Source organism: Pinus tabuliformis, chromosome 5_1, assembly GCF_031772625.1.
Source record: "Pinus tabuliformis cultivar Carrire ecotype Pingquan chromosome 5_1, CPIR1, whole genome shotgun sequence".
In the NCBI taxonomy this organism is placed as follows: Eukaryota; Viridiplantae; Streptophyta; class Pinopsida; order Pinales; family Pinaceae; genus Pinus; species Pinus tabuliformis.
Genome location: NC_142305.1, coordinates 643,544,660 through 643,567,681, shown reverse-complemented (window position 1 = coordinate 643,567,681; position 23,022 = coordinate 643,544,660). Strand labels below are relative to the sequence as shown.

Below are 23,022 nucleotides of genomic sequence, written 5' to 3'. Positions count from 1 at the left end.
TTCTACCCTTGTACCAAAGTATATCTCCCCTGAATTCCTAATGTTCCAATAGTTTATCCCTTCAAGTCTGGGGCAATTTTGGCAAAATAGATATAATGCGGCATCCAAATCAAAGAAAGTTTGGTCTTTCTAGTACACCCCTAGAGATGTGTAATGATATAATAATAATAATTTCCTGACTAGCCTAAGATTTACAAGAAATATAAGCATTGAAAAATCAATTATTCTATCTACGTCTGTCGTTTACCTTGGAAATAAGCTAAAGGAAAAAAATGGCTATGTGATTATGTCACCTCTATTAGATACCACAAAATTATTTAGTGCGAAGAAGAATATCACCTCTCCAACTATCTGATTTGGTGGCTTCTCATCTTCCTTTGTAACCATAAATATCTTTTACACAATTTGGCAATGAATGGCAAATGCCGATAACTATTTTCAATATACCAACTATCCTTTCTACCCAATTTTGTGGATCTATTATAAACCATCCATAGATTTGTATAAGAGGTATTGCTAATTAAAGGATGATGAAATTAGAGTACCTTGGACCTGGTAGAATGCTTGTAATAACTCACTCTGAAGTATCCAATGTTCTTTGAAAGTGTAAAAATGTGGACGACTTTGGACAAGGAGGCATTGGGCTAACATGGTCTACTCCTTGTGATATTCGTAACTATGGCATTCGAGAAGAAAGAATTGTGCTTAAGATTAGATTTAGAGTATGAATTTAGCTTGGTGAGCATGAAAATGATGAATGCATTTTAAGTGTGGTTCAAAGGAATGGGAAGAACAAGCGGAATGGAAATGGTGAGATGATGTAAGGTTTTAGCCATCAATAAGCGTATAACCTAACTCAAAGCTTCTCACATCAATAATACAAATGTTGTGTAAGGACCCTATCATATCAATATTTTGTCAGTGGGTGCCTTAATTTTGAAATTTTGAAAATGGAAATGTTCATGTTAAACTATTAAAAAAGAAATGGTATGATTAGGGCACACATTATTTTCAAATTTATGCAATTTTAAACTATTCACTGTGTAGTCAATGATCTGATAATAAAGAAAATAATTAAGTTTATATTTTTCCCTTAAATTTGTAATTATGCTCAATGTATAATTTTAAATAACATTATTTTTAATTTAAAAATGTAGGTAAAAAGACATCGATCAAATTATGAATGTGGGTGGTGTTATAAATTCAATTAAGATTAAATTTTTCAAAGAGTAGTTAGTTCTTCTACAAGGAATCATTGATCAATGGCTTAATTTATCTTCCTACTACTCGTCTCAACTTACGTTGTTACGAACCAATCATCTTAAAATAGATAAATGTCAATGAATACAACCCACTTTGGGGGGAACCTCCTTTTACAATGAATCGAATATAAAGCAAGATATGATTATCCTAATACTAGGTCTCAATGGTGTTTGTGTGTGTATGTAGGAAATAAATGATACAATTATAATGAAAGGGTACAATGAATGCTTCTAGCTTATCTGCTAATATAACAATAAACTAATAATGAACATTTATTAGGCCCTTAACATGGCCCCCCACTTTTTAAAAATGTTTTTCCCTCAAAGCTTGTAATTAAGAGTGTTTCTTCACAAACTGCTCATTTTTCCATGTGGCTTCTTTTAGAGGCATATTCTTCCACTTAATTAGGTACTTCATAATGATTCTATTCTAAAGAAATAGAGAACAATGATATATAACTTTTTCTGGTTCAAGATTCAACTTCCCTTTATCTACTTGTGGTAGTTCTATTTTCACTAGCATAGTTTGTCCCAAAACTTGTGTTAGGTGAAGATACATGATAATCCTTATGAATGCATGAGGAAGGAAAATATAACTCTTGTGCCGCTTGTCCAATCCTATAAATAATCTTGTATAATTCACAAAATTTTAGAGCTAATTTATTCTCCTTTTTCTGCTTCAAAGTAAATTGCATATAAGGTTTTAGTCTCAAAAATACCCAATCATCCTCCTCAAATTGTCTTTCACTTCAATGTTGATCCGCTTTTTGCTTCACATTGTTTTGTGCCATTTGAAGGTTTTCCTTAAGAATTGTCAAAGTTTCTTTAGGCTTCTCCTTATGTGACTCTATTACATGTACTTTGGACTTATCTTGCAAAAAGTACGAGATAATAGGAACAAGATATCCATAAAGAATCTAAAATGGGGACAATTTAATATATATGTGATAGGTAGTATTATACCACCATTGTACATGTTGTCACTTACTGAAAAATGTGTTTTCAGCTGCCCAAAGTGTGCAAAAGAGCAGAGAGGTTTGCAGCCATCTTCCAAGCCACATAAGCACTCAAAGCTAAATTGAACCCTCTCCATCGATAGTTCTCTAAATAATCTTTCCAATGGTATGCGGAAGTCCAAAAATGGACCTCTAGATCAGAATATATGGCATGTTGAATTTGAAGGGTTTTGTTGCCTTTGAAATGAAGAAAGAAGAGCATATCGAAGGTCCCGGCACATCGACAATCGCAATATCAGAGGTTAGGGAGATGTCACAAATTAGAAGTCCCATCACATCGGCGATCACAATATCGGAGGTCATGGTATATCGATGCATCAAATATCAGAGCTCTGATATATTGTAGGTCCCGCATGTCGAAGGTCCAAGAGATCGGCGCATCGCAATTAGCGATCGAATAGGTGACAACCTTTTAAATTTGCAATGTCACATAAGGTTTTGATATTATGCCTTCAGTGTTAAAGCACCGGGGAGGGCCTAATACAAATTAACAAAGGATTTTAGCAAAAAACCAAGGGCAGCCGGCCTTTTCTCTCTCCTCTAAAGGCCACGTGGCGGAATACTATTGGTCCCATTAAAGCCACGTGGCATCTGACGTCATCATGATGTGGCAGTGCGGAGGACACGTGATATGCAAATCTGGGATTTTCAAGGGTCCAAAGAGGGAAAAACAGGGTGACACGTGTCACCACTCACAGGGTGACACGTGGCTAAGGATGATGTCAGGTCACAAATCGGTGATTGCAGGTTGAGGAATATCATTGCATCAAGTTAAAACCTCCGATTGAGGGGCTCTGATGTGGGGTTGGCCCATGGTCACAAATAGTTTGAAGAACCAAAGGCAGGGTTGAGCATTGTAAAAGGGTGATCGCAACAATGGAGCAACATGTAATCAACATATCAGGGAAAATCCCGATATTGTGGGCCCAAAGGTGATGTGGACAAGTGGTAAGAGGCGAGCAACATAAATATGTGTGTTTTATGCATTTTGATCAATGGTTGGGTGCGAACGGTTAATAAAGGTTTCTATAAAGCAGAGCAAAGGTTTTATATGTTTAAAGCTTTCGCACTAGCCCTCCCTTATCCTCTTTCCATGTGGACCAAGCCATGTCACATGTCGCATATCGCAAGTTTTGGGGGGTGCAACCGAAGGCAAGGTTGTGAAATCCCCAATCTCTGAATTCTGATATTTCAAAGGGGCCCAAGCGCATAAGTGTGTGGTCCCATGTGTTACACATGGGGACCGTTAGTGATGTAATGTTTCAAAGAATCGGCCCTCATCCCAGCTAAAGGGTTTTAATCCCCTAAAGGCTTTGGCCCTGAGTCCTTGGGCCTCTGTCATGCAGTTTCCACCTAAGGCCCTGGGGTTAAGGTAAGGGGACCAAAGGAAATCGACGTTCACAATTTTGTCAAGTATGTTCAGTTTAAAGTCCCCGAATAGCTTGAGATTCTATACACTTCTATGATCATTTCACGGGGCAGACTAAGTTCCAGTGGATTAATAAAGGAAGGAAAGGGGATGGATACGTTGGCAACTGAGGTATTGAATGGAGGCATGGAGCAGTTGGAGATTGATATGGGCTAATCTTGTGGAAGCCTCTGCCATAAGAAAGTCAGGACAACAATGGTCACAGAAATGAATTTGACTGCTTCGCACGTCTTTAGAGAGTAAATGGAGGTATGGGACTCAGGAAGGCTTAATGGCTCAGCATGGAGCTCAACTTGATCATACAATGAAGGACTTCCCGGTCAATCTCTGCTTCTGCTCTGTGACAAGCAACCACCATTGATCACTACCAGTTCTATAGAGTGGTGAAGTCAATCAGTTAAGGCGAAAGGGACAGGGACCGGTCGAGCAGCAGGAGAGGCACATCATGGCAAAGACGTGGCCTGATCAAGGGCGATCACAAGAACAATAGGGAGATATTTTCCTCAGTCATCTTTCTGTTTTCTTTATTTCTGCTTATTCTGTATTTCTGTGTATTTTCAAGAAAGGAATCAAATCCTTTGTAATCATTTAGGCAGCAGAGCTATCGCACACCGAGATAGCCAGTTGATCAGACAGTTGGCCCTTAGTTGAGATATTTTGTAACTAATATTCAAAGCTCCCCCTCTCCTTATAAATATGGAAGAAACACTTAATAGAGGTTCTGGAATTCTGCACCCGAGGGGTCCGAATTCTGTGATTCCACTTTTGGTTCTATTTGCCTGTTCAGGAGGGACTTGAGCTATGTATTGTTAAATGTAATGGACTGGTGAATTGGACTCATTTTGAGGATTAATGAAACTCTTTGGTGATTCCAATCAGAGCAATGCGCAGTATGTTTTTCTCCTCTGTATATCACTTCATGTATGTTCTTTCTCCCTCTGAAATAGTGTAATGAAGTTGTCGGTTTCACTCTTATTCATGGTTGTATGTTTGCTTCTAAGTAGTGAGAAGTACTTGCATAGTTACATATTTACTTGTGTTATTTGATAGTCTGCAGTACCTGTAATGTACACAGATTTACTAATTGTTGTTTGGTGATAAATGTATCCATGATGCATATAGTTTGGGACCTTAATTAGCGCTCCATTGTTTCTGCCATTCCACCTCTTCAGTCTTCCATACTTCTGTCGGAACATTGTTGCTTATAATTCAGTCTTGTTTCCAGCCCTATGCATCAAATTCCCTCCTCTCTTTCCTCCTCTTCAATTTTACTACAACTCCAATATTAAATTTCTTATTATTGTGTGTCGGCCACCAGAACCAGACATTTCTCTTTGAGATTGGCCCGATTTACCCCCTATGCATTTAGATCCATGTATTGGATTGAGTTTACCTTGATGAAGGACTATTGAACCCAAGCTCCTTTCATTATATTTTCCAACTACGTGAATTTAACATTGGTGCATTTGTGTTGGCGAGATCGGGCTAGGGCCTAGCCCCTGGCCACCCCCGTGCCACGGTACCGCGGGCAGGGGGGGTCCATGACTAGACCCTGGCCCACCCCCGTGGCGGTAACCCCCGCTTGTGACCACCACAACCGCATGGTTATCATAACTCTCGCCCCGTGGCAGTAACCACCACACTGAAACCGTCGGTGTTAATACTCTACCCTATGTGAACGGGTTTCCAAACTATCAACTAATCACCCACCTCCGAAGCCATCGAGCCCTAACTGCCTCATGTGATCAGGTTTGACGGTTATCCTAAACCATTAGTTTGGCCGCCAACCGCAGGGGCTAGCCCCAGGCCGTATGGGGGTCCATGTGACCAAGAGCACAGATTTCGGGGCTTATTCGCAAAATTTATGGTCCTACAATTTCGCCCGTTGGGCGAGAATTGAGCGAAGTTTGGAGGAGCATTTTCGCGTTTGGGGCGCCCGTGTTGGGTTTGGGACGAATTGTAGGGAGATTAACTGCAGAATTGGGTAAAAAAGAGAAAGTGGCATAAATTTCTCGGTTTTTGGTCTTTTTGGGAGCAGAAATAGGCTAGACAAGGGTTTTTGATAACTCTTAAGCCATTGGAGTTGTTATTGAATCCATTTGAGAACTATAACTTGATGTAATCGTTATTTTTATGAGCATGATGATATAGGCCCAAGCATTGGAAGCTGGCCCAGGAGACGTAGCACAAGAGGGGTGAACTCCTTCATCACTTGATGTTTTGTGTTTACTATTATGGTGGTATTGTCTGCAATATTATGCAATTTATGAGTTAAATTAATGTTTTAATGTGTGTATGAATTCAACTTAAAGAGCCATAAAAACTCATTTTATACACTTGCAATTTACATAATCCTCAAGCACATACATATACAGATCAAGTTTGGTATCAGAGCTTAGGTTTTCTTTGTTGTTGTGAGGATTTAATTGTTTGCAAGTGTTTCTGATGCTTACAAGGTTGAAGCTCAAGAGAGGAGAAGGAAATCTTGTGGGTGTAGGTTCTCAATTTGGGACACGGAAAAGGAGAGCACGTTTTCCACGATCCACCACAAGTTTCACCTCAAGTTGTTCCTGAAGCTTCAGTAAGCATGTCTCATGAAGGAGGAGCTGATAATATGTCATAGGATGAGAAGGCTTTCATAAAATCATTCTTTGACATGACCCACATGGTGAAAGTTCTCTATGAAGAGAGAAATTAAAGATTACAGGGTGAGAGCACCAAGCCTTCCAAAGGAGAGGGTTCTTCTAGAGGAAAAGGAGGATATGATGACCTTCATCATCATCCTCTTCCACAACAACCCTTACACAAGAGGCTAGTGCAGAAAGCCCCTCAGAGAAGTAAGACGACCAATTTTGCGCCCTTTGTCTGCATGATGATGAGGATGAGGTTCTATCAATGCCAAAGTCCAATGAATTGAAAGAAGAAAGACCAAGAGTCCAAGAAGACACCTCAATAATTAGGAAAGAGTTTTAGAGCATCTTTGTCCCTTAGTCGAAAGATGAGGAAAATGGTAAGCATTTACATGCAGTTTCTTTACATGAAAATGTTGATTTAAGCTCTTTTGCAGCCTTTGAGAAGCATAGAAAAGGCATAGGAACAAAGCTCTTGTCCAAGATGGGTTACAAGGGAGGAGGCCTTGGAGTGAACAATCAGGGCATTATCCATCCAATTGAGGCAAAGGAGAGACCTCGATATGAAGGTTTGGGCTATGTTGAAAAGGAAGAATGGTCTTCCAGTGATAGCTCTTGGGTATCATGTTCTTTTTGTCATAAGAGAGGACATGACGAGGCAAATTGTTGGGATTTGCATCCAAAATTGGTACCATCTTGGTTTCTAAAGAAAAAGGAGGACATGAAATGCAAGACCTCTCCAAAGAGAGATGAGCAAGTTGAAGAAGAGACTAAGACAAGTTCTTCTTGCCATTCAAGTTCCTCGCATAAGAAGCATGGTTCAAAGGATAACAAGGGAAGGTATAAACCTCACTCAAATAATTTTTTTTCATTTTGAGCCACATGGTCAATTGAATAAAGTTTTATGGAATATGGTTCCATGCACTTTCTGTCATTCACCTAACCATAGTGTGAAGAAGTGTCAGCAAAGGAAAGAGTTGCTTGAATGTGGGAATGAAACAGGGAAGAAAGACTCTCTTCTAAGTTCGAAGACAATGTCATCAAGCAGCAAGCACAAAAATTTCTGCACCCATTGTAATATCAGTGGGCATTGGGTCGAGAAGTGCTAGAAATTGCATCTGCAACTTCATCCTAAGAAGGGCAAGCAGGACAAGGCAAGACAAGCTAAACATCGTCATGTCGACAATGTTCGAGGTGAGAAGAAAGATTTCAAGATGATTAAGTTTCCTTTGATTGATGACCGAGGAGGGAATATGTCTATTCCTTCAAGGACAGTTTTGTTGTTTTTCAAATTCTGGGAAATTGCAGCAAGATGGTATCTACAACAGCAAGACAGAGTCTCCAGAATCAAGGAAAAAGACAAGTTTTCATGAAAAGCTCAAATTGTTGAATTCAGGGAAATTCTGGTGGGTTAAGACTGGAAGGGTGAGGGGGTTGTACCCTCGTCTAATTGTTCAGTAATAAATATATTTTGGGGTCCAAAATCTTCATGTGGAGAGGAGTGATGCGTTGGATAAAACATATGCTCAAAAATGAAATTTGTCAGAATGGCTTGAAAATGGAACGATTGGATAGAACTCGTCATTCTGAATCTATCGCAACTAGTTTCACAAAAAACAGACGTCGTATGCTCCCGGAAACAAGTTATGATCGATTTGCAAAACAGAGAAATTTTGGCAAAAAAATGTGCAGGTTGCCCAATCAGTAGTCTGTATAGTTGACTGTCTTGATAATTGTGCAAAGTTGATTGATTTTCAATGAGCCAATGATAGCTTGCCATGTGTCATGTTCTGAAGGTGCTGAAGTGGCAAATTCTTATTGGGTTTGGTGTTGGTTATGTGGACCAACCGGAGGCTGCCACATGGCACCTCGGTGGCAACTAAAAACTTGTTGGCACGTCAAATTGGCACCCTGGAGGTTTGAACACAGAACCTCTCCTAAACCAAACTCCGCTCTTACCGTAATGCCATGGGTACCACTTGTTATATAGTGTTGAACAAATGTTATTTAACATTGGCGCATTTGTGTTGGGGAGGTGGGGGGGTGTGGTTGGGGTCGGGCTAGGGCCTAGCCCCTGGACACCCTCGCGCCATGAGAACGCGGGCAGGGGGGTCGGGGGCTAGACCCTAGCCCACCGCTGGAACCTCCTCTTGTGACCACCATAATCGCAGGTTTGTCATAACTTTTGCCGCTTGGTGGTAACCACCACACCGAAACCATCGGCGTTAATACTCGGCTCTATGTGACGGGTTTCCAAACCGTCAACTAACCACCCACCTAAGAAACCGTCGAGCCCTAACCACCTCATTTGACCGGGTTTGACGATTAACCTAAACCATCAATTTGACCGCCAGCGGTGGGGGCCAGCCCCAAGCCGTATGGGGGTCCATGTGACCAAAAGCGCGGATTTCAGGGGCTTATTAGCAAAATTAACAGTCCTACAATTTCGCTCGTCAAGTAGGAATTGAGCCAGGTTTGGAGGAGCAGTTATGTGTTCGCGGCGCTCGCATTAGGTTTGGGCTAAATTGTAGGGAGATTAACTGCAGAATTAAGTAAAAGAGAGAAAGAGTCATAACTTTCTCAATTTTTTATCTTTTTGGGAGCAGAAAGAGGCTAGACAGGGGTTTTTGATATCTCTGAAGCCATTTGAGCATTGTAACTTGATTTAATCACTATTTTTATGAGCATAATGATATAGGCCCAAGCATTGGAAGCTGGACCAAGAGACGTAGCCCAGGAGGGGTGAACTCCTTCATCACTTGTTGTTTTGTTTTCACTGTTATGGTGGTATTGTCTGCAATATTCTGCAATTTATGAGTTAAATTCATGTTTTAATGTGTGTATGAATTCAACTTAGAGAGCCATAAAAACTCATTTTATACACTTGCAATTTACATAATCCTCAAGCACATGCATATACAGATCAAGTTTGGTATCAGAGCTTAGGTTTTCTTTGTTGCTGTGAGGATTTAATTGTTTCCAATTGTTTTTTATGCTTACAAAGTTGAATCTCAAGAGAGGAGAAGAAAATATTGTGGGTGCAGGTTCTCAATCTAGGACAAGTACAAGGAGAGCACATTTGCCACAATCTCCACCACAAGTTTCACCTCAAGTTGTTCTTGAAGCTTCAATGAGCATGTCTCATGAAGGAGGAGCTGATAATATGTCAAAGGATGAGAAGGCTTTCAGAAAAGCATTCTTTGACATGACCCACATGGTGAAAGTTTTCTATGAAGAGAGAAATTCAAGATTGCAGGGTGAGAGCTCCAAGCCTTCCAAGGGAGAGGGTTCTTCTGGATGAAAAGGATGAGATGATGACAAACCTTCAAAAGGGAATGGTGACAAATCACCATCATCTTTACCTCCATCCTCACCTTCATCGTCATCCTCTTCCACAACAACCCTTACACAAGAGGCTAGTGCAGAAAGCCCCTTAGAGTAGGAAGACAGCCAAGTTTGCACATTTTGTCCGCATGATGATGAGGATGAGGTTCTATCAGCACCAAAGTCCAAGGAGCTGAAAGAAGAAAGACCAAGAGTCCAAGAAGACACCTCAAGAATTAGGAAAGAGTTTAAGATCATCTTTGTCCCTCAGTCGAAAGATGAGGAAAATGGTAAGCATTTACATGCAATTTCTTTACATGAAAATGTTGATTTAAGCTCTTTTGCAGCCTTTGAGAAGCATAGCAAAGGAATAGGAACAAAGTTGTTTTCCAAGATGGGTTACAAGGGAGGAGGCATTGGAGTGAACAATCAGGGCATTATCCATCCAATTGAGGCAAAGGAGAGACATTGATATGAAGGTTTTGGCTATGTTGAAAAGGAAGAATGGTCTTCCAGCGATAGCTCTTGGGTATCATGTTAATTTTGTCATACTAGAGGACATGACGAGGAAAATTGTTGGGATTTGCATCCGGAATTGGTACCAGCTTGGTTTCTAAAGCAAAAGGAAGACATGAAATGCAAGACCTCTCCAAAGAGAGATGAGAAATTTGAAGAAAAGACTAAGACAAGTTCTTCTCGCCATTCAAGTTCTTCCCATAAGAAGCATGGTTCAAAGGATAACAAGGGAAGGTATAAGCCTCACTCAAATAGTTTATGCCCTTTCTGTCATTCACCTAACCATAGTGTGAAGAAGTGTCAGCAAAGGAAAGAGTTGCTTGAATGTGGGAATGAAAAAGGGAAGAAAGACTCTCTTCTAAGTTTGAAGACAATGTCATCAAGCAGCAAGCAAAAAAAATTCTGCACCCATTGTAATATCAGTGGGCATTGGATCGAGAAGTGTTGGAAATTGCATCCACAACTTCATCTTAAGAAGGGCAAGCAAGACAAGCTAAACATCATCATGTCAACGATGTTCGAGGTGAAAAGAAAGATTTCAAGCTGATTAAGTTTCCTTTGATTGACGATCGAGGAGGGAAAATGTTTGTTCCTTCAATTACAATTTGTTGTTCTGCAAATTCTGGGAAATTGCAGCAAGATGGTATCTACAACAGTAAGACAAAGTCTCTAGAATCAAGGAAAAATATCAGTTTTCATGAAAAGCTCAAATTGTTGAATTCAGGAAAATTTCGGTGGGTTGAGACTGGAAGGGTGAGGGGTTTATACCCACATCTAATTGAACAGTAATAAATATATTTTGGGTCCAAAAACCTCCAGTGGGGAGGAGTGATCTGTTGGATCAAAAATATACTCAAAAATTAAAGTTGTCGAAATGGCTTGAAAATGGAACGACTAGATAGAGCTCATCATTCTGAATCTGGTGCAATTTGTTTTGCCGAAAACGGACGTCATATGCTCCCGGAAACGAGTTCTAATTGATTTGGAAAACATGTAATTTTTGGCAAAAAAAATGTGCATGCTACCCAGTCAGCAGTCCGTACAACTGACTGGGCCTGCTGACTGTGAAAATTTGATTGAGCTACAACGAGCCAATGGTAGCTCGCCATGTGGCATGTTCTGAAGGTGTTGAAGTGGCTAATTCTTATTGGGTTTGGTGTTGGTTATGTGGACCAACTGGAAGCTGCCACGTGGCACCTCGATGGCTACTAAAAACTTGTTGACAGGTTGAATTGGCAGCTCGAAGGTTCGAACATGGAACCTCTCCTAAACCAAACTCTGCTCTTACCATTATTCCATGGGTACTGCTTGTTATATAGTATCGGAGAAATGTTATTTAACATTGGCACATTTGTGTTGGGGGGGGTTTGCATCGGGCTAAGGCCTAGCCCCTGGCCACCCCCGCGCTACGAGACCACGGGCAGGGAGGCCGGTGGCTAGACCCTAGCATGGGGGCCTCCAGAACCTCCACTTATGACCACCATAACCACGGGGTGATCATAACTCCCGCCCCGTGGCGGTAACCACCACACTGAAACCATTGGCGTTAATACTCTGCCCTATGTGAACAGGGTTCCAAACCGTCAACTAACCGCCCACCTCTGAAACTGTCGAGCCCTAACTGCCTCATGTGAACAGGTTTGATAGTTAGCCTAAACCGTTAGTTTGACCGCTAGCAGTGGGGGCCACCTCCAAGCCATATGGTGGTCCATGTGACCAAGAGTGCGAATTTCATCAAAATTAACCGTCCTACAATTGCGCCCACCGAGCGGGAGTGGAGCCAGGTTTGAAGGAGCAGTTTCAAATTTGGGGCGCTTGTACTAGGTTTGGACTTAATTGTAGGGAGATTAACTGCAGAATTGGGTAAAAGAGAGAAAGAGGCATAATTTTCTCACTTTGGTCTTTTTGGGAGTAGAAAGAAGCTAAACAGGGGTTTTTGATAGCTCTGAAGCCATTGGTGCTGTTATTGAAGCCATTTGAGCACTGTAACTTGATGTAATCACTATTTTTATGAGCATAATGATATAATCCTAAGCATTAGAAGTTGGACCAGGAGACGTAGCCCAGGAGGGGTGAACTCCTTCATCACTTGTTGTTTTTTGTTTATTGTTATGGTGTATCGTCTGCAATATTTTGAAATTTATGAGTTAAATTCATGTTTTAATGTCTGTATGAATTCAACTTAAAGAGCCATCAAAACTCATGTTATACACTTGCAATTTACATAATCCTCAAGCACATACATATACAGATCATCCATTCTCTCAATATTGGCTTCTTCTAGGATTTATCTATCCCTTTCACTTCATTAAGAACTTCTTTGTTGTGAGGGTTCAATCTGTCGACACCTTTCAAGACATTTTCATTCTAATTTTTTTAGTGGTCTATGGCAGGAAGAGGATGTCCTATTAGTTTTGTAGTTCTTTCCCAGAAATCATTTCATGTAGGATCACAAAATACGATGGTTTACTATAACCAGTAAGTTTCTGTGAAGGATGATCTACTCTATTTCACTTGGTGATTAATCACTGATAGCAGAAGTATTATCAATTTATTGACCCTTCCTTAGAGAGTATTTATTTATCGGGTGTCTATCCTAATGTATGTCTTCAATCTTGAAAGGTTGGGGATGGCTAGAAGCAGTAGTCCATGGGTCTCCGTACTCAACCTAAACTCACAGAGACATTGGTTGGAGTTCATCTAGTGATAGGGTTCATCATATTTTAGGGATTGGTTATTTGTGGTTGAAGCCTTGGGTGTTTCCTAATCCAAATCAGTAATTCATCTTAGAAAATTCATCCATGTTGTTCTTTGTTCCCTTTAGTTGGTTAGTTACCATGCCCAAGTAGAGATGTCAGTCTCAAAGGGGAGTTGGTGGTCGTGGTTCTTAGGGGAGGCACAAGCTCGAGCTTTGTCCTCAACTTACCTTTTTTGCATGCCATCCAGCAATATATTTAGGAATCCAAGGAAGATGGCACTTCTAAATTTATTTTCCACTCTAATTCGAAAGTCATAACAACAATTGTTATTTGGGTTCCAAATATTGGCCATATTTGTGGGCATGAAAATCAAGACCTGCATATGTTGTATCTCTATTGGTAATTAAAAATTCTCTTGCATCAAGTGCTTCTTGATTTAAATGATTCCAAATATGAAATCCTGATGATGATGAACAAGATTCAGCTGGAATTCAAACGTATGGACAAACATTTAGCCAAGATCGAAGCATTTTGATTGCATGACAAAGGGCCTTACTCCTCTAGACAATATATGTGAACCAATGCCTACTGATGTGGTTGTTTCCACATCCTCTTAGTCTTTGCATGATTATTTGTGTTGTTAATGTTTATTTTAATAGGTTGTCTCAGTTTGTTATGGGTACTTATATTTGTTTAGTAATGTTGGTAGTTTTTGCAACAGCTAACCCAAAACAATGTAAACTTTTTGAGGATTTGGGATGCTTTTGGAAACTATACATTTTTTGGAAAAAAACCCTTTTGTATTGATAATAGTTTAGTTCTCCCAATAGTAGACTAGAGGCACACAAGGGGCTAAACTATATGTAATCATTCCCTCTTAATATAAGGCATTCAATTAAAAAAATGATGAATCAACAAAAGGATTTTCTACAAGTTTTATGCATCTTTGTTATAGATTTCCTTTAAATGACATGTATTCTATCAATGAATGGTTTTAATATCTTATTTCTCTTTCTTATGAACCAAAACCAAATTAAATAAAGATTATTTAGATTTACAAGAAAATATTGAGCATTCGTGAATTGTGGTGGAATAATCAATTTTGGGTCCTTTCTTCACTTTCAACAATATGAATTAGGGAGAGATTGTAATTTCAATGAAAGTACGTGTGACCTTTGATTAGCTTACTCCACCTACATTCCATCTCGATGAAAAATATAACTTTTGTACAAAGAGTTCAAATTTAGGAATTTGTGAGCAAATGTAGGAGGAAACTTTTCTCAGAAATGAAGAAAGTTGTTACATTCCTCACAACATGGCAGTTACCTAGGAGATCAAAAACATTAAATTAAACTTTGTTTATCATGATTGTGATTCATAATTAAAAACACTCACAGATGTATTTATGGAAAGAGATGTGCCTAGACATGTTTCCTTTCCTAAAAAGAGATTTGATTTTCGTACCTTTTCTATTTATTATCCTTTGTACCCTGATATGTTCGATGGATTTGTCATGTTGAATCCAAGGAAATACTAAGAAGGGGAGGTTTTTGAATCAGTATTATAGAATTTTTGACAATCATTAAGATCTTTAATATATTACTAATAAACCATACAACAACACCATAAATTAAACAATGTGCACATAGATTAGGAGACACAAATATTTACGTGGAAACCCATATGGCAAAAAACCATCAAACTTTTGTCTAAATATTATTGTAGGTACCAACCTACTATTACATTCAATTTACTAGCACCAACTACAAGGAGACACCCATCCCCTGAGATTTACAGGCACCAAAGAGACACCTATCCCATGATTTATAGGCACTCATTTGAAGGAGACATTGATCCCTCGATTTGTGAGCACCAACTTGAAGAAGAATTCGACCCCTTGAGATTTATAGGCACCAATCCAAAGGAGACTTCAATCCTTTGAGATTGATAGACACCAACCTGAAGGAGACTTTAATCCCCTGATTTACAAGCACCAACCTATACTACCAATCAGATCCCCTTTTTTCATAACATTTTCAAACTCAGATCCACAAGCACTTTGATCTTTGATATTTAAACTTATTTTCTAATGTTCACTTTAATGTCCCAGATCTTGCACTGCTCACACTCTTCAACTTTCAACTTTGTTAGATATTCAATTGTAACTCAAATCTGCAAATTGATATGTTCTACTCTCTTTCCATGCATACTCAACATTGTCACCACACTTCACTTTGCACTTTAGTCTGTTATATCACCACATTCAAGCTATTTCTCATATACACAAGCTAAATCCTTCTTCAAGAGTTTTCCTCTACTTCAGATGGTTTTCCCTTCTTTTCTTAACCTACAGCAAGTTTCTACTAGTCTCCTAGAACAATTACCCTTCACTCATATCCATACGTTCAACAACGATGCAATTATTTTTCTCATTATTTATAAACCATGGTCTTTCTTTGCATGGGTAGCGATCCATGGTATTGCAGATTGATTGGGTCATGTGGCCTTATTGACCAATTTAGCATGTCACACTCCTTTCACACACAGTACTCTCACAGTGCTTTTTGTTCATATTTTACTAACTAAATCTTTGCAGTTGTCCTCTGCTCATGCACAATTTACATCAATGCTTCACACCTATGCTTTCTAATGTTTTGTCACTACTCAAATTTCAACACTAATCACCACCTCTAATGACTACACTCACTTTGAATTTCGCATTCAACACTTAGCCAAAAATGGCACGAGAGTGCTTAAGCACCTTGTCTTGGCACCTACTTAGCTTGTGACTTTATTTAGTTTTAGCACCTTTCAATGTGACCAGACACTGTAACCATGGGTTTAACCATTACTACAGTGATAAATCCAATATTTGGGCATTTTGTTAACAACCACACTCCATAACAGGCAAATCTTGGATGCCTGGATATCCATTTTCACTTTCCTTCAGTGTGGAGTGCTTAATGTGCTACTCATCACAACTTGGCATGGGACTGCAGGCTTAAAATACCTTTCTAACATATCCAAGGTCTAGACATAGTGTGTAGCACTTACCTTGTTCACCACTAGATGGGCATATGGGTCGAATAACCTTTTAATCCTTTTGCACAGAACCATGAACTATTTGGAACCTTGACCAACTCCTTTGTCTCTGCTCGAATTTGAATATGGGCTTACTATTAACTCGCAAACATTGCTTACCCCTAGATGGCCAGATTCCTTGATGCACTTAGCACTTTGAGAACCACAACTAGTTATAAATTTAACCAATCTTCTTCACCCTTGCTCAAAAACAAATTGGAGGTTTGGTAAATGTTCACGCAGCGTACATCTTCAAATCATCAGATAATTGAATGGCCCAATGTGGGCCCCACTAACGATCGATCCACTCTGAAACTACCATGTGGCATAAACCTATTATTACTTGTGTTTATTGGCACTAGCATAGATCCATCTTATGCAAGGATCTAACATGAGCCGAGAGGGATCAAATTTCTTCAGGTGCAAACTTATTTTAGAGTACAAAAATACAATGCGCAATTTTTTATTGTTTAAATCGTATTCTTGAATGTTATATATTTTTAAGTATACATCAATATTAATTCATATTAAAATATTTTATTCATAACCTACATTGGATATTTTATTATATACAACATTAAAATATTTTCTTTTAACATTTTTTTCTATATATAGATATATATGAAGTTGATATTCACATAAGTTAGTTAACATAGATCTTCAAATAATTTATTTAAATAACATGTTAAAATATTTTTGAAAAGTATAAGGTTTAAACATCTTGCTTGCACGTTTTTTTTACTTCTAATTATTTTACATGAAATAATATTAAGCCATATGGACAACTAATTAAACATGCATAGCATATTCATTTTTATTTTGTATTATAGCCGACAATTGCTTTTCTATTTAGAGAATATTTTATTTTTATTTTAAGAGGGACAAGTGTCAACTCCAAGTTGGGCACGAACATACATACACATCTCTTTCACACAAGGTTGTAGAATGAGCCTCTCGGCTCAAAAAAAGAAATACCCTAAAAAACTCCACCAAACCGCTATCCCAACACATATCTTGAGGACCTCAAAGACTACTACATCACTCCCTTGTCATATGTCAAATCAGTTATATGCCACTTGTCATTCCCTGCTACTACCTTATGTCTAATTACCTACCACCTATTCAATTGGTTACCCAAAATGCCAAAAAATGGGTGTCATATGTCTTCACCTTTGGCTACACATCAACAACCTTTGCCACCTGACACCACCTACCATGTCACCTATACTGCCATGTCAAACTAGGGTACACTAGCGAGAACAAGAAAAATTCCAAAAATATGACAATGTGTTTAAGTGTTTCTTTGTTGCACCCCCAAATGCCTGAATGCAAAGAAAAAGTACAAATGATTTTAGCATCCACCTCTTTCAAAAAATACATAGTTTCGTGCAACCTGAATAACCTAAATGTCTATATACGAATGGAAAGGTCTCAGAACAAGTTATGTAACTATACACGTTTCATTCACATTTGGACAAGGGAACAAGAGAAAAATTGTCTTCAATGTTAGACTACCCAAGTTGCAACTTCACCCTAGACAACAAACTAGGACATTTATGACAACATCCTTTGACATCAATAACAATTTTCTATGCACCACACACTCTCAACAATCTCTCATGTTGCTTTTGTTGCTTGATCTAGATTTTGTTCCCCTTGAGCTTCCTTGTGCACTTTCTTTAGTCATAAATGACACTACAAACTTGCACAACACTTCCTTACACCAATGACACTACAACACTACACTACACTTCCTTAGACACCAATGACACAATAGTTGAAATCAATGACAACATATGTTCAAGATGTTATGCATGTGGTTGTCCTGGGATCCTTTCAAATCTCATTCTACATGGACAAACTCTGATGAGACACAAGTTTCCAATAGTTTACATATAAAGGATGGAAAGGGAGAGTGCACATTGGGGTATTTAGCATTGTAGGAATGGCTAGATATTTGAGGGATCACCACAGGATATTTGGAGCACATGTATAAAGATCGTTGCTTATTATAAAGAAAGCAAGCTAGGCGTACAACATGGTTCTTCGAAAATAAACTCATCTTATAAATGTATGGCAGAGTTTCCCTATTGGTTTTTTTGGTGGAGCAGCTTGAAAGGATTGATGTGGATGTGGGGCATATATTTCCTTACATCATAGCACTTATTATCTATTTTCTTGGAATTGTGGGTTGTGTTCAAACATACGTGCAAAATTGATTACCCTCTAGGGTGTTTTATTTTGTGCAAAGTGGCTCTCAATTGAGAATATGGACATCTTCAATGATTCCAAAGTTGTCATAGATTAGATGTTGATGTGGTCACCTTTTGACCCCCCTTTACACATTAATTGGATGAAGAGAATCTGTATATTGGTGTGTACGCCCTCCTCCCACATATACCCAAGTAACCGACTAACCAGGGTAAACATGTGACGAGAAGTTATTATGATATGATTCGACTCCCTATGTGTCAATTGAGGAAGTGGAATCAATGAAAACCCACAACACAAACCTTATGCACCTGCTAAAGGACTCCCATAATTCAACCTAGTCATTCCCCTGAGTAGCCCCTGGGTCCCACTGAGCTTTTAGACCACTAAACCCCCCCCCTCACTCCCCCCCGGGACATTCCCTTCATTTGGATAAGGGTGTGTCTGAGGACCTCCAAACGCATGCACAACATGGGTATGTATGCGTCTGGGGACTTTTCTCCTCAAACATGTGCATGTGTCTCTGGGATTTGTGCCACAATTTAACCCCATAATCCTAGTCACTACCTAGAAACCCCTGTAGCTTTCAAAATTCATAAATTACATGATGACAAGACTTACAAATCAAAAAATAACTCTAAGACTATACCTGATCATCCCCAATTGGGACTGACATTCTGTTAAACACTTGCATCAACGTAATCTACGAGAAATGTACAAGACAGAGCATAAATGATTGATAACTCGTATGAGACTTGACAAGAAGGATCGCCACCCTCTTCCTTTAATTGTTTTGACATCAATTAGGTCTTGTATCCATTATCCTTTCAATTGCAAGTAAATACATGAAATAAACGTAACAATAACCAGCGTTAAACCATGTAAATAACAATGAGATAACATACATTAAAGCCACATATTAATAAGTAAAAAGGCAAGAGAACTTAGATTTTATAAAACATAAGCAAAGTAGACTAGGTCCCGGACGTCCATGTACCACCTGGCCGTAGACATTGCTGAACCAAATCTTTCTTTCAACCAGTCACCCCCGTGCCATATTCCAAGCATGAATGTGGGATCTCATGGATAAACCAATTCAATAACAACCAAGGGAATCCAAAGGTTAAACCACCACCACCCTCACCAAACCGTGATCTCACCAAAACCAGCACAAAGATCACAAAACCGAACCCAGCTTGGAATGCCTTCGGACTCCATCACTATCCTTAAGGAGTTCTCTGTCTCCTTGTCTCTCATGCTTTACCGCAATCCACACCAGATCACTAGGCCCTAAACCAAGACACCAGTCTCTCAAGCTTTACTGCAATCCACATCGTATCACTATGCCCTAAACCGAGACTCCACCCTCAGGCTTTACCATGTATCCCGCCAAAACCGATCAAGGGATTCCTAGGCCTTTGGGAATTTTACTGAGACCACCTCCGCCCCAGATTCTGAAACCATCCGGCAATTCCAAAGCTCAAAAATCGCGAAAACAATTTCATCACACCATGGCTATCCGAAAAAAGGTAAGGTAAGGCTAAAAACTACTATCATAACCCGACAAAACCATGCCACCGACAACAAGAGAACCATATACCAACATGCAAAGCCATGCATGTCAAAACCAGCTAGGAAATCACACATGTAATATGTTACCTACAGGTATCCTTGTTGAAGTTGTTTGATCCTACTCTTCCTTGTTTGATCTTTGCTTTCCTTTCCTTGTCCTTCCTTTGCTTTCTTTTCCCTTCCTTGCTCCAACGTTGAGCAAAAGCTTAACACTGACAAAAGGCCTATATTTTCTTCTATTTTCCATTATTTTCCTTTTCTCCTATTTTTTTTTATATATAAATAAAATGCCAATTAATGTCTCTTGTCTTTCCAAAGCCTTTACCAATTTCCTTAGCCATAATAATCGAAATGAACACCCACACAAGGATGTCCTGCCCAACATTCAACGTGGAATACATGTCCCTTAACCGTGGTTTTATTTTGCCTTTATTATTTTTTATTACATGAACTTTTAACCAGAGGCTGATACATGATGGCAATTTTCCTAGTGATCACTTTTTAACATATTTATAAGGTGTAGAATGGTGTGTTTGATGCACTTTCCAAGGAGGTGCATAATGTTCAACCAAGACTAATCTCTTATAAAGGATTTTGCTACAAGAATTTTTGGCAAAGGGGCATATCCACATTGCTTAGGTTTTTTATTACTACTACACTCACCATATTTTTTTGTCAACTTTCATACATATGCATATAGTTATTTATTTTGGCATGTTTATGCATTGCAAGTTTCACATAATGTAATATTGGAATGATTGCTACTTCGGGATATGACCACTTTACTTTGTGGTTTCTCTCATGTGGGAAAATGGTGATAGGACAAGTTTCATATGGCCTTTTTTTCCATGTTCAATATGTATCAAGTAGAGGATGGGTCAACTTATTTCCTATGGACATGACAATTTATAAGGGGGATATATAAACATATGAAAATATAACAACTTTTTATTCTTAATAGAAAGTTGAGTTTTTTTCTCAAAAAAAAATAGAGGATAGAAAGGATGAAACCATTTTCCATGAACAATTCTATCTTTTCTCCTTGTTAATTTATTTCATGGGAAAAGGGGAATGCTATAGAAAATCTACATCAAATTGTGTCTTATTTTGATTCAACTATATGTATAATTAGTGGAGAGTCTAGTAACCAACTAATAGAGATTGAAATCATTAATGAATAAATGAGGTTAATGGTTGCCATCATATTATTAATAATATAACTTATATTGTGGTTGATGATTACTAATGCACATTTTTAGTTCCATTGATTCAATTCAAGTTGATGGTTATGAAGAGTTTGAACTTAGACAAATTTGTCATGACAATAAGGCACTTTAGAATTAATTGATGGTTATGTTGGATCCCCATTATCTTTCTATTTCTTTCTTCTTACCTCCCACTCCCTCTCTCTCTCTCCACCTTTCTCTCTCTATTTCTTTCTTCTTACCTCCCACTCCATCTCCCTTTCCCTCCCTCTCTCCACTCTCCCACATCCTCTCTCTCCCTTCCTCTCTCTCTCTCTCTCCAACTATGTTAATATATCCCTCCCTCTCTCCTCTCTCCTTCACTCCCCTATTCTCTCCATCTCTCCTCCTTTGTCTCTTTATCTCACCCCCAAACATACACATTCTCTCTCCATCTATCCCTTGTAAGTCCCTCTCTCTCTCCACTTCTCACTCTATGTATTTCTTCTTCCCTCCCTCTCTCCCCCTCCAACTTCATCTCTCTCAAGTCTACTCTCTCGTACTTCCTCTCTCCCTTTCTCTCCTACCTCCCTCTCTCTTCCCCCATCACTCTCTCTTTCACCAACTATGTTACTATATCCCTCCCTCTCCTCTAATTCTTTGTCTTTATCTCACCCCTAAACATACACTCTCTCTCCATCTATCTCTTATCACTCCCTCTCTATCTCCACTTCTCACTGTCTTTTTTTGTCCCTCCCTCTCTCCCCCTCCAACTCCATCTCTCTATCCCTCTCTCACAAGTCCTCTCCCTTTATCACCTACAATCCTCTCTTCCCCCATCTCTCTCTCTCTACCCTCCAATCCTCTCATTATCTCCATCCCTCTCTCCTCTCTCTCTCTCCCACTCTCCCTCTACCCTCCAATCCTCTCATTATCTCCATCCCTCTCTCATCTCTCTCTCTCCCACTCTCCCTCTACCCTCCAATCCTCTCATTATCTCCCTCCATCTCTCCTCTCTCCCTCTCCCTCTACCCTCTCTCCTCTCTCTCTCTCTACCCTCCAATCCTCTCATTATCTCCCTCCATCTCTCCTCTCTCTCCCTCTCCCTCTACCCTCTCTCCTCTCTCTCTCTCTACCCTCCAATCCTCTCATTATCTCCCTCCCTCTCTCCTCTCCTCTCTCTCTCCCTCTACCCTCCAATCCTCTCATTATCTCCCTCCCTCTCTCCTCTCTCCTCTCTCCCTTCTACCCTCTCATTATCTCCCTCCCTCTCTCCTCTCTCTCTCTCTACCCTCCAATCCTCTTATTATCTCTCCCTCTCTCCTCTCTCTCTCTACCCTCCAATCCTCTCATTATCTCCCTCCCTCTCTCCTTTCTCTCCCCCCTTTATCTTTGTGTCTCCCTCTCCCTCTCTTACCCTTCTCTACCTATCTCACTCCTCTCCCTCTCTCTCTCGAGCCTCTCCCCTCTCCCTTTCAACCCCCCTCCCCCACCATCTCTCCACCTTTATCACTCTATATATTTGTTCTTCCCTCCAAAATATATCTAGAATTAATATATATCATGATATATTAATATATATTATAATATGGCAAATTTAATATTGTATTAATCCAAAGTTATTAAATTTAATAATATTAATATTAGGGTTAATAATGTTTTTTTTGCATGGTATTAATAATAATTTAGCCCATGGTATTTGGCTCATAGGCTTCACCTAATAAAACCTCTTTTTTTGAGTTTTCTTTAAATATAAAAAAGTTTATGGAGTAAATATAAAAACATGATTAATTTATTTACCATACATCTAGTTTATTTATATTTTTATTTATTTACCATATGTCTCAATTATTTATATTTATATTTATTTACCATACTTCTTTTTTGAGTGTTCATAAACTTCTTTATATTTTAAATTTATATTGTGTTTATACATAATAATAATTAAATTGATTTTTAAAGTCAACATTAAATTAAAAATGTTAAATGTTAAACATTATATTTACATTTACATTTACCTCCATACTAAGATGTAAAGCATCTAATAATAGCCATTTTTCAATTTGGGGGTTCCACATGTTTCTTTGCTCGCAAAGAA

The 23,022-nt window shown here is 39.0% G+C and overlaps 1 pseudogene; it reads right to left on the bottom strand.

Moving 5' to 3' along the window:
• Window positions 1-276: 276 nt before the first annotated feature.
• LOC149166635 (uncharacterized) lies at window positions 277-836 on the bottom strand (annotated as a pseudogene).
• Between the last annotated feature and the right edge of the window lie 22,186 nt (window positions 837-23,022).